Source organism: Triticum dicoccoides, chromosome 4B (assembly GCF_002162155.2).
Source record: "Triticum dicoccoides isolate Atlit2015 ecotype Zavitan chromosome 4B, WEW_v2.0, whole genome shotgun sequence".
Taxonomy (NCBI): domain Eukaryota; kingdom Viridiplantae; phylum Streptophyta; class Magnoliopsida; order Poales; family Poaceae; genus Triticum; species Triticum dicoccoides.
In genome coordinates, this window is record NC_041387.1 from 401,762,695 (window position 1) to 401,773,489 (window position 10,795).

Sequence of the window (10,795 nt, forward strand, 5' to 3'; positions counted from 1 at the left end):
ATCATGTTTTGTAACCGAGTTATCGACAACTGGCAGGAGCCATATGGTTGTCGCTTTATTGTATGAAATGCAAACGCCCTGTAATTGCTTTACTTTATCACTAAGCGGTAGCGATAGTCGTAGAAGCAATAGTTGGCGAGACGACAACGATGCTACGATGGAGATCAAGGTGTCGCGCCGGTGACGATGGCGATCATGACGGTGCTTCGGAGATGGAGATCACAAGCACAAGATGATGATGGCCATATCATATCACTTATATTGATTGCATGTGATGTTTATCCTTTATGCATCTTATCTTGCTTTGATTGACGGTAGCATTTTAAGATGATCTCTCACTAATTATCAAGAAGTGTTCTCCCTGAGTATGCACCGTTGCCAAAGTTCGTCGTGCCCAGACACCACGTGATGATCGGGTGTGATAAGCTCTACGTCCATCTACAACGGGTGCAAGCCAGTTTTGCACACGCGGAATACTCAGGTTAAACTTGACGAGCCTAGCATATGCAGATATGGCCTCGGAACACGGAGACCGAAAGGTCGAGCGTGAATCATATAGTAGATATGATCAACATAATGATGTTCACCATTGAAAGCTACTCCATTTCACGTGATGATCGGTTATGGTTTAGTTGATTTGGATCACGTGATCACTTAGAAGATTAGAGGGATGTCTTTCTAAGTGGGAGTTCTTAAGTAATATGATTAATTGAACTTAAATTTATCATGAACTTAGTACCTGATAGTATCTTGCTTGTCTATATTGATTGTAGATAGATGGCCCGTACTGTTGTTCCGTTGAATTTTAATGCGTTCCTTGAGAAAGCAAAGTTGAAAGATGATGGTAGCAATTACACGGACTGGGTCCGTAACTTGAGGATTATCCTCATTGTTGCACAGAAGAATTACGTCCTGGAAGCACCGCTAGGTGCCAAACCTGCTGCAGGAGCAACACCAGATGTTATGAACGTCTGGCAGAGCAAAGCTGATGACTACTCGATAGTTCAGTGTGCCATGCTTTACGGCTTAGAACCGGGACTTCAACGACGTTTTGAACGTCATGGAGCATATGAGATGTTCCAGGAGTTGAAGTTAATATTTCAAGCAAATGCCCGGATTGAGAGATATGAAGTCTTCAATAAGTTCTATAGCTGCAAGATGGAGGAGAATAGTTCTGTCAGTGAACATATACTCAAGATGTCTGGGTATAATAATCACTCGATTCAGCTGGGAGTGAATCTTCCGGATGATAGCGTCATTGACAGAATTCTCCAATCACTGCCACCAAGCTACAAGAGCTTCGTGATGAACTATAACATGCAAGGGATGGATAAGACGATTCCCAATCTCTTCGCAATGCTAAAGGCTGCGGAGGTAGAAATCAAGAAGGAGCATCAAGTGTTGATGGTCAACAAGACCACTAGTTCAAGAAAAAAGGTAAAGGGAAGAAGAAGGGGAACTTCAAGAAGAACAACAAGCAAGTTGCTGCTCAGGAGAAGAAACCCAAGTCTGGACCTAAGCCTGAAACTGAGTGCTTCTACTGCAACCAGACTGGTCACTGGAAGCGGAACTGCCCCAAGTATTTGGCGGATAAGAAGGATGGCAAAGTGAACAAAGGTATATGTGATATACATGTTATTGATGTGTACCTTACTAGAGCTCGCAGTAGCACCTGGGTATTTGATACTGGTTCTGTTGCTAATATTTGCAACTCGAAACAGGGACTACGGATTAAGCGAACACTAGCAAAAGACGAGGTGACGATGGGCAATGGTTCCAAAGTCGATGTGATCGTGGTCGGCACGCTACCTCTACATCTACCTTCGGGATTAGTATTAGACCTAAATAATTGTTATTTGGTGCCAGCGTTGAGCATGAACATTATATCTGGATCTTGTTTGATGCGAGACGGTTATTCATTTAAATCAGAGAATAATGGTTGTTCTATTTATATGAGTAATATCTTTTATGGTCATGCACCCTTGAAGAGTGGTCTATTTTTGATGAATCTCGATAGTAGTGATACACATATTCATAATGTTGAAGCCAAAAGATGCAGAGTTAATAATGATAGTGCAACTTATTTGTGGCACTGCCGTTTAGGTCATATCGGTGTAAAGCGCATGAAGAAGCTCCATACTAATGGACTTTTGGAACCACTTGATTATGAATCACTTGGTACTTGCGACCCGTGCCTCATGGGCAAGATGACTAAAACGCCGTTCTCCAGTACTATGGAGAGAGCAACAGATTTGTTGGAAATCATACATACAGATGTATGTGGTCGGATGAATATTGAGGCTCGTGGCGGATATCGTTATTTTCTCACCTTCACAGATGATTTAAGCAGATATGGGTATATCTACTTGATAAAACATAAGTCTGAAACATTTGAAAAGTTCAAAGAATTTCAGAGTGAAGTTGAAAATCATCGTAACAAGAAAATAAAGTTTCTACGATCTGATCGTGGAGGAGAATATTTGAGTTACGAGTTTGGTCTACATTTGAAACAATGCGGAATAGTTTCACAACTCACACCACCCGGAACACCACAGCGTAATGGTGTGTCCGAACGTCGTAATCGTACCTTACTAGATATGGTACGATCTATTATGTCTCTTACTGATTTACCGTTGTCATTTTGGGGTTATGCTTTAGAGACGGCTGCATTCACCTTAAATAGGGCACCATCGAAATCCATTGAGACGACACCTTATGAACTGTGGTTTGGCAAGAAACCAAAGTTGTCGTTTCTGAAAGTTTGGGGCTGTGATGCTTATGTGAAAAAGCTTCAACCTGATAAGCTCGAACCCAAATCGGAAAAATGTGTCTTCATAGGATACCCAAAGGAGATTGTTGGGTACACCTTCTATCACAGATCCGAAGGCAAGACATTCGTTGCTAAGAATGGATCCTTTCTAGAGAAGGAGTTTCTCTCGAAAGAAGTGAGTGGGAGGAAAGTAGAACTTGATGAGGTAACTGTACCTGCTCCCTTATTGGAAAGTAGTTCATCACAGAAACCGGTTCCTGCGATGTCTACACCAATTAGTGAGGAAGTTAATGATGATGATCATGAAACTTCAGATCAAGTTGTTACTGAACCTCGTAGGTCAAACAGAGTAAGATCCGCACCAGAGTGGTACGGTAATCCTGTTCTGGAAGTTATGTTACTAGACCATGACGAACCTACGAACTATGAAGAAGCGATGGTGAGCCCAGATTCCGCAAAATGGCTTGAGGCCATGAAATCTGAGATGGGATCCATGTATGAGAACAAAGTGTGGACTTTGGTTGACTTGCCCGATGATCGGCAAGCCATTGAGAATAAATGGATCTTCAAGAAGAAGATTGCCGCTGATGGTAATGTTACTGTCTATAAAGCTCGACTTGTCACAAAAGGTTTTCGACAAGTTCAAGGGGTTGACTATGATGAGACTTTCTCACCCGTAGCGATGCTTAAGTCTGTCCGAATCATGTTAGCAATTGCCGCATTTTATGATTACGAAATTTGGCAAATGGATGTCAAAACTGCATTCCTGAATGGATTTCTGGAAGAAGAATTGTATATGATGCAACCAGAAGGTTTTGTCGATCCAAAGGGAGCTAACAAAGTGTGCAAGCTCCAGCGATCCATTTATGGACTGGTGCAAGCCTCTCGGAGTTGGAATAAACGTTTTGATAGTGTGATCAAAGCATTTGGTTTTATACAGACTTTTGGAGAAGCCTGTATTTACAAGAAAGTGAGTGGGAGCTCTGTAGCATTTCTAATATTATATGTGGATGACATATTGTTGATTGGAAATGATATAGAATTTCTGGATAGCATAAAGGGATACTTGAATAAGAGTTTTTCGATGAAGGACCTCAGTGAAGCTGCTTATATATTGGGCATCAGGATCTATAGAGATAGATCAAGACGCTTAATTGGACTTTCACAAAGCACATACCTTGACAAAGTTTTGAAGAAGTTCAAAATGGATCAAGCAAAGAAAGGGTTCTTGCCTGTGTTACAAGGTGTGAAGTTGAGTAAGACTCAATGCCCGACCACTGCAGAAGATAGAGAGAAAATGAAAGATGTTCCCTATGCTTCAGCCATAGGCTCTATCATGTATGCAATGCTGTGTACCAGACCTGATGTGTGCCTTGCTATAAGTCTAGTAGGGAGGTACCAAAGTAATCCAGGAGTGGATCACTGGACAGCGGTCAAGAACATCCTGAAATACCTCAAAAGGACAAAGGATATGTTTCTCGTTTATGGAGGTGACAAAGAGCTCATTGTAAATGGTTACGTTGATGCAAGCTTTGACACTGATCCGGACGATTCTAAATCGCAAACCGGATACGTGTTTACATTGAACGGTGGAGCTGTCAGTTGGTGCAGTTCTAAACAAAGCGTCGTGGCGGGATCTACGTGTGAAGCGGAGTACATAGCTGCTTCGGAAGCAGCAAATGAAGGAGTCTGGATGAAGGAGTTCATATCCGATCTAGGTGTCATACCTAGTGCATTGGGTCCAATGAAAATCTTTTGTGACAATACTGGAGCAATAGCCTTGGCGAAGGAATCCAGATTTCACAAGAGAACCAAACACATCAAGAGACGCTTCAATTCCATCCGGGATCTAGTCCAGGTGGGAGACATAGAAATTTGCAAGATACATACGGATCTGAATGTTGCAGACCCGTTGACCAAGCCTCTTCCACGAGCAAAACATGATCAGCACCAAGACTCCATGGGTGTTAGAATCATTACTGTGTAATCTAGATTATTGACTCTAGTGCAAGTGGGAGACTGAAGGAAATATGCCCTAGAGGCAATAATAAAGTTATTGTTTATTTCCTTATATCATGATAAATGTTTATTATTCATGCTAGAATTGTATTAACCGGAAACATAATACTTGTGTGAATACATAGACAAACAGAGTGTCACTAGTATGCCTCTACTTGACTAGCTCGTTGATCAAAGATGGTTATGTTTCCTAGCCATAGACATGTGTTGTCATTTGATTAACAGGATCACATCATTAGAAGAATGATGTGATTGACTTGACCCATTCTGTTAGCTTAGCACTCGATCGTTTAGTATGTTGCTATCGCTTTCTTCATGACTTATACATGTTCCTATGACTATGAGATTATGCAACTCCCGTTTACCGGAGGAACACTTTGTGTGCTACCAAACGTCACAACGTAACTGGGTGATTATAAAGGTGCTCTACAGGTGTCTCCGAAGGTACTTGTTGGGTTGGCGTATTTCGAGATTAGGATTTGTCACTCCGATTGTTGGAGAGGTATCTCTGGGCCCACTCGGTAATGCACATCACTTAAAGCCTTGCAAGCATTGCAACTAATGAGTTAGTTGCGGGATGATGTATTATGGAACGAGTAAAGAGACTTGCTGGTAACGAGATTGAACTAGGTATTGAGATACCGACGATCGAATCTCGGGCAAGTAACATACCGATGACAAAGGGAACAACGTATGTTGTTATGCGGTTTGACCGATAAAGATCTTCGTAGACTATGTGGGAGCCAATATGGGCATCCAGGTCCCGCTATTGGTTATTGACCGGAAACGTGTCTCGGTCATGTCTACATAGTTCTCGAACCCGTAGGATCCGCACACTTAACGTTTCGTTGACGATATAGTATTATATGAGTTATGTATGTTGGTAACCGAATGTTGTTCGGAGTCCCGGATGAGATCATGGACATGACGAGGAACTCCAGAATGGTCCGGAGATAAAGTTTGATATACGGGATAATAGTGTTTGATCCCCGGAAGGGTTCCGGATGTTTCCCAAAATGTTTGGGTACGAGAACACGTTATTTGGGCCAAAAGGGAAAGCCCACAAGGTTTTTGGAAAGCGCAAAAGGAAGTTTTGCGGAGTTCAGGGGCCAGACACCAGGGTCCCTGGCGTCTGGGTCCAGACGCCGGGAACCCTGGTGTCTGGCCCTGGAGTCCGAGAAGGACTCTTGCCTTTCGGGTGAAACCGACTTTGTGGAGGCTTTTACTCCAAGTTTCGACCCCAAGGCTCAACATATAAATAGAGGGGTAGGGCTAGCACCAAAGACACATCAAGAAACACCAAGCCGTGTGCCGGCAACCCCGTCCCCTCTAGTTTATCCTCCGTCATAGTTTCCGTAGTGCTTAGGCGAAGCCCTGCGGAGATTGTTCTTCTCCAACACCGTCACCACGCCGTCGTGCTGCCGGAACTCATCTACTACTTCGCTCGTCTTGCTGGATCGAGAAGGCAAGGACGTCATCGTGCTGAACGTGTGCAGAACTCTGAGGTGCCATGCGTTCGGTACTTGGATCGGTCGGATCGTGAAGACGTACGACTACATCAACCGCGTTGATAAACGCTCCCGCTTAGCGATCTTCAAGGGTATGAAGATACACTCCCCATCTCGTTGCTATGCCATCACCATGATCTTGCATGTGCGTAGGAAATTTTTTGAAATTACTACGTTACCCAACAATTCAGCAGCGGTGCGCTATGAGGGCGGCCAAGCTTCGTGATGTGGAGGTCACTACGGGTATGTCTGTCAATACTTCTAATTCTATTCTGCATTTTTCCAATGACGAGATTGTTAATAATGCAAACAAGCTAGGAATTTCACTAGGTAGCAATGATAGTGAAATTTCAAATTCGGTTAATGATGTATTGGATTTAGAGGCTGAGCGGGCGCTTGAGATGATTCGTAACTTAGCTGCGGTTAAACCCATGAATAACTCCGAGATTGATGCTTTGGGGGTTAGGATTCTCGATAATTTGTGTGCGGATCTCGTTCCCAAGGAGGAAGTTGAGCGAGTGGATTTTGTTGAAGTGCGCGCCTCTGAGACTGGTTGTGAGGACCAGCTGGAGAGTTTTAATATGCCTAAACGCAAATGGAAGCGGAAGATTTACCCGGCTTCCGCAGTGCGTAGGAGCGCGCGGATTAGAACAGCTAAAAAATTCCATGACGAGTTATGAAAGGAATCTTTTGGAATAGCAGAGGTCTGAAAGACTTGGCTAAAAGAAGGTTTCTTGCTGAGGCTTCTATTGAGCATAAGTTGGACTTTGTCGCTTTATCGGAAACTGGTAGAGCCGACTTTTCGCCTCAATTTCTCAATACATTGTCGGGAGGTATTGAGTTTGATTGGCATTGTCTTCCGCCACGAGGAAGATCGGGGGGGGGGGGATTTTACTCGGGGTTAGATGTGACTCGTTAGAAGTCCGAAGCGTGGTTATGGGGGATTTCGCAGTTAAGTTTAGGGTCAGGTCGAAGGACGATGGGTTTAACTGGGCTTTGGTGGCGGTTTATGGAGCCGCACAGCCCGAGGTTAAACCAGATTTTTTGGCTGATTTGGTTAGGATTTGTGGTTCCGAGCAACTGCCTATCCTTGTAGGGGGTGATTTTAATATTATCAAAAGGCGTGATGAGAAGAATAATGATAATTTCGACGGTAGATGCTCGTTCATGTTTAACACCATCATTGAAAGTCTGGATTTGCGGAGATTGAGCTTTCGGGTAGGAAGTTCACTTGGGCTAATGCATTACCTAATCCGACGTTTGAGAAGCTGGATCGGGTTTTGGCTAGCGTCGAATGGGAGCAGAAATTCCCTTGTGTTACAATGCAGGCACTTACACGGGGCATTTTGGACCATACGCATTTATTCATTGACTCTGGGGAGGCCACCCATGTGGGAAATAAGAATTTCTTCTCGTTTGAGCTTGCGTGGTTCGAGAGACAAGGGTTCCTAGACATTGTTGCCAGAGAATGGGCTAAGGATGCAGGAGGTAGAACTGCACTTGAGCGCTGGCAGAATAAAATTAGGCACTTGAGAAGCTTCTTACGAGGGTGGGCTAAACATCTTAGTGGAGTTTATAAGATTGAGAAGGAACAACTCCTTTCGCTTATTTAGTCCCTGGATGTAAAAGCTGAGAACATGATCCTGCCAGCCTCGGAGCTTCAGGCGAAGCTCGACGCGGAAATGAGGCTGAAAGAGCTTCTTCGTGAGGAAGAATTAAAGTGGGCGCTTTGGGCCAAGGTCCGTCGGGTCGTCCAGGGGGACGCGAACACACATTTTTTTTACATGATTGCTAATGGCAAGCATAGAAAGAAGAGAATCTTTCAGCTTGAGCAAGATGAGGGAACGATTCTGGGTCAGGAAAATTTAAAGGTGTATATCACTGAGTATTACAAGCAGTTGTTTGGACCTCCAGAGGAGAACTGGGTGTCGCTGGATGAGTCTAGGATTGAGGATGTGCCTCAACTGGCAGCTGTTGAGAATGATATCTTAATTGCTCCTTTCTCTGAGAAAGAGGTATTTGAGGCAATTTCCCAGATGAAGAATAATAAGGCTCCTGGACTGGATGGTTTCCCGGCCGAGTTTTACAAGAAATGTTGGCACATTATTAAAGGAGATCTATTGCCTTTGTTCAATGATCTCTTCACTGGTCAACTTCACCTTTTCAAGCTGAATTTTGGGACGATAACTCTTCTTCCCAAGAAGACAGAGGCAGTGCGGATTGAGCAATTTAGGCCAATCTGTCTTCTTAATGTGAGTTTCAAAATTTTTACCAAGGTCGGGACGAATAGGCTCACACAGATTGCGCATACTGTGGTGCAGCCTACTCAATCTGCTTTTATGCCGGATAAGAACATTCTTGAAGGGGTGGTGGTCCTGCATGAAACGCTCCATGAAATTCACACGAAAAAACTGGATGGAGTGGTTTTTAAGGTGGATTTCGAGAAAGCGTACGATAAAGTCAACTGGACCTTTTTACAACAAGCCTTACGTATGAAGGGTTTTGACGAAGCTTGGAGGCGCCTAAGTTGAATCTTTCACGCAAAAAGGGAGTGTTGTAATTAAAGTGAATGACGATATAGGGCATTATTTCCAGACACACAAGGGCCTGAGGCAAGGTGATCCAATGTCTCCTATCCTTTTCAACATTGTTGTTGATATGTTGGCAATCTTGATAGGAAGGGCAAAGGAGGCAGGACAAGTAGGTGGCTTGGTGCCTCATCTTGTCGATGGTGGTGTGTCCATTCTGCAGTACGCCGATGATACTATCATTTTTATGGAGCATGACTTGGTAAAGGCGAGAAATATGAAGCTGCTATTGTGCCTATTTGAGCAATTGTCCGGTCTGAAGATCAACTTCAATAAAAGCGAATTGTTCTGTTTTAGTAGAGCCAAAGAGGAACAAGATGCTTACAAGCAACTGTTTGGTTGCGATCTGGGGACTCTTCCATTTACTTACCTTGGTATTCCCATTCACCATCGTAAGTTAACTAACAGCGAATGGAAGTGTATCGAGGATCGGTTTGAGAAGAAACTGAGCTGCTGGAAGGGCAAACTTATGTCATATGGAGGCCGGTTGATTCTTATTAATTTGGTGCTCACGAGTTTGCCTATGTTTCTCTTATCCTTTTTTGAGGTTCCAGTTGGAGTTAGGAAAAGGCTGGACTTCTATCGGTCTCGTTTCTTCTGGCATAGCGATGAAACTAAGAGAAAGTACCGCCTAGCCAAATGGGATGTCATTTGCCGACCAAAAGACCAAGGGGATCTTGGGGTTGAGAACCTTGAATTTAAGAACAGATGCCTTCTAAGTAAGTGGCTTTATAAGTTATCTGCCGAGACTGAGGCAACTTGGGCGCAGATTCTTCGTAACAAGTATCTGCACTCTAAAACCTTGTCGCAAGTGACGGTACGACCCACTGATTCGCCCTTCTGGAAGGGGTTAATGAGGGTCAAAGCTACTTTCTTTAACAGAACAAAGTTTGTTGTCGGTGATGGCAATAACACTCGTTTCTGGAAAGATACCTGGCTAGGTGATGCACCACTGGCACTCCAGTACCCGGCGCTTTATCGCATTGTGCAGCGACGTGATGCTCTGGTTGCAACGAGTCTGCAATCTGTTCCTCTTAACATCCAATTTAGGAGGGTGCTTGTGGGTGACCGGTGGGAGGCTTGGATTCATCTGGTGAGTAGACTCATGGAGGTTCAGCTTACTCATCAGCCTAATCAGTTGTGTTGGAAGCTTACTAAATCTGGTGAATTCACAGTCAAGTCGATGTACATTGATGCCATCAATTCTAGTGTAATTCCTAGTTCCAAACACGTTTGGAAAGTTAAGGTTCCTCTGAAAATCAAAGTGTTTATGTGGTTTGTGCATAAACAAGTCGTTCTAACGAAGGATAACTTGATTAAGCGCAACTGGACATGATCTACTAGGTGTAGTTTCTGTGATCGGGATGAAACTATCAAGCATCTTTTCTTTGAGTGCCCGATGGCGAGGGTGTTGTGGCGCTCGGTGCAGATTGCCTTTAACATTACTCCTCCGAATTCGGTCAGGTCGTTGTTTGGAACGTGGCTGGTTGGTATAGAGGCCGAAATAGCTAGACAAATTCGTGTGGGAGCATGTGCGTTGTTATGGGCAATTTGGAACTGCAGAAATGACTTGGCTTTTAACAGAACAGCAACTATTCATTTTTTGCAGGTTCTATTCCGGGCTACTGCCCTAATCCGTACTTGGTCATTACTCACTCCGACGGAGTCCAGGGCGCGTTTGGTTACTGGATCTGTCCGGTGGGAGATGGTAGCGCGGGATATCTTCAACCGGTTTGGATGGCGGTCATGTAATAGGATAGACGCTTAGTTTACCTATCTCTCTCTATTATGCCAGCCGGTTGTGGCTTTTGGGCCTTATTTTATTTTGCTTGCTCTGTGTGAGCCAGTTTCCTTTGCTGCACCACTTTACAAGACATTGTTGAACTACTTATTTATTTATAAATGTGGCC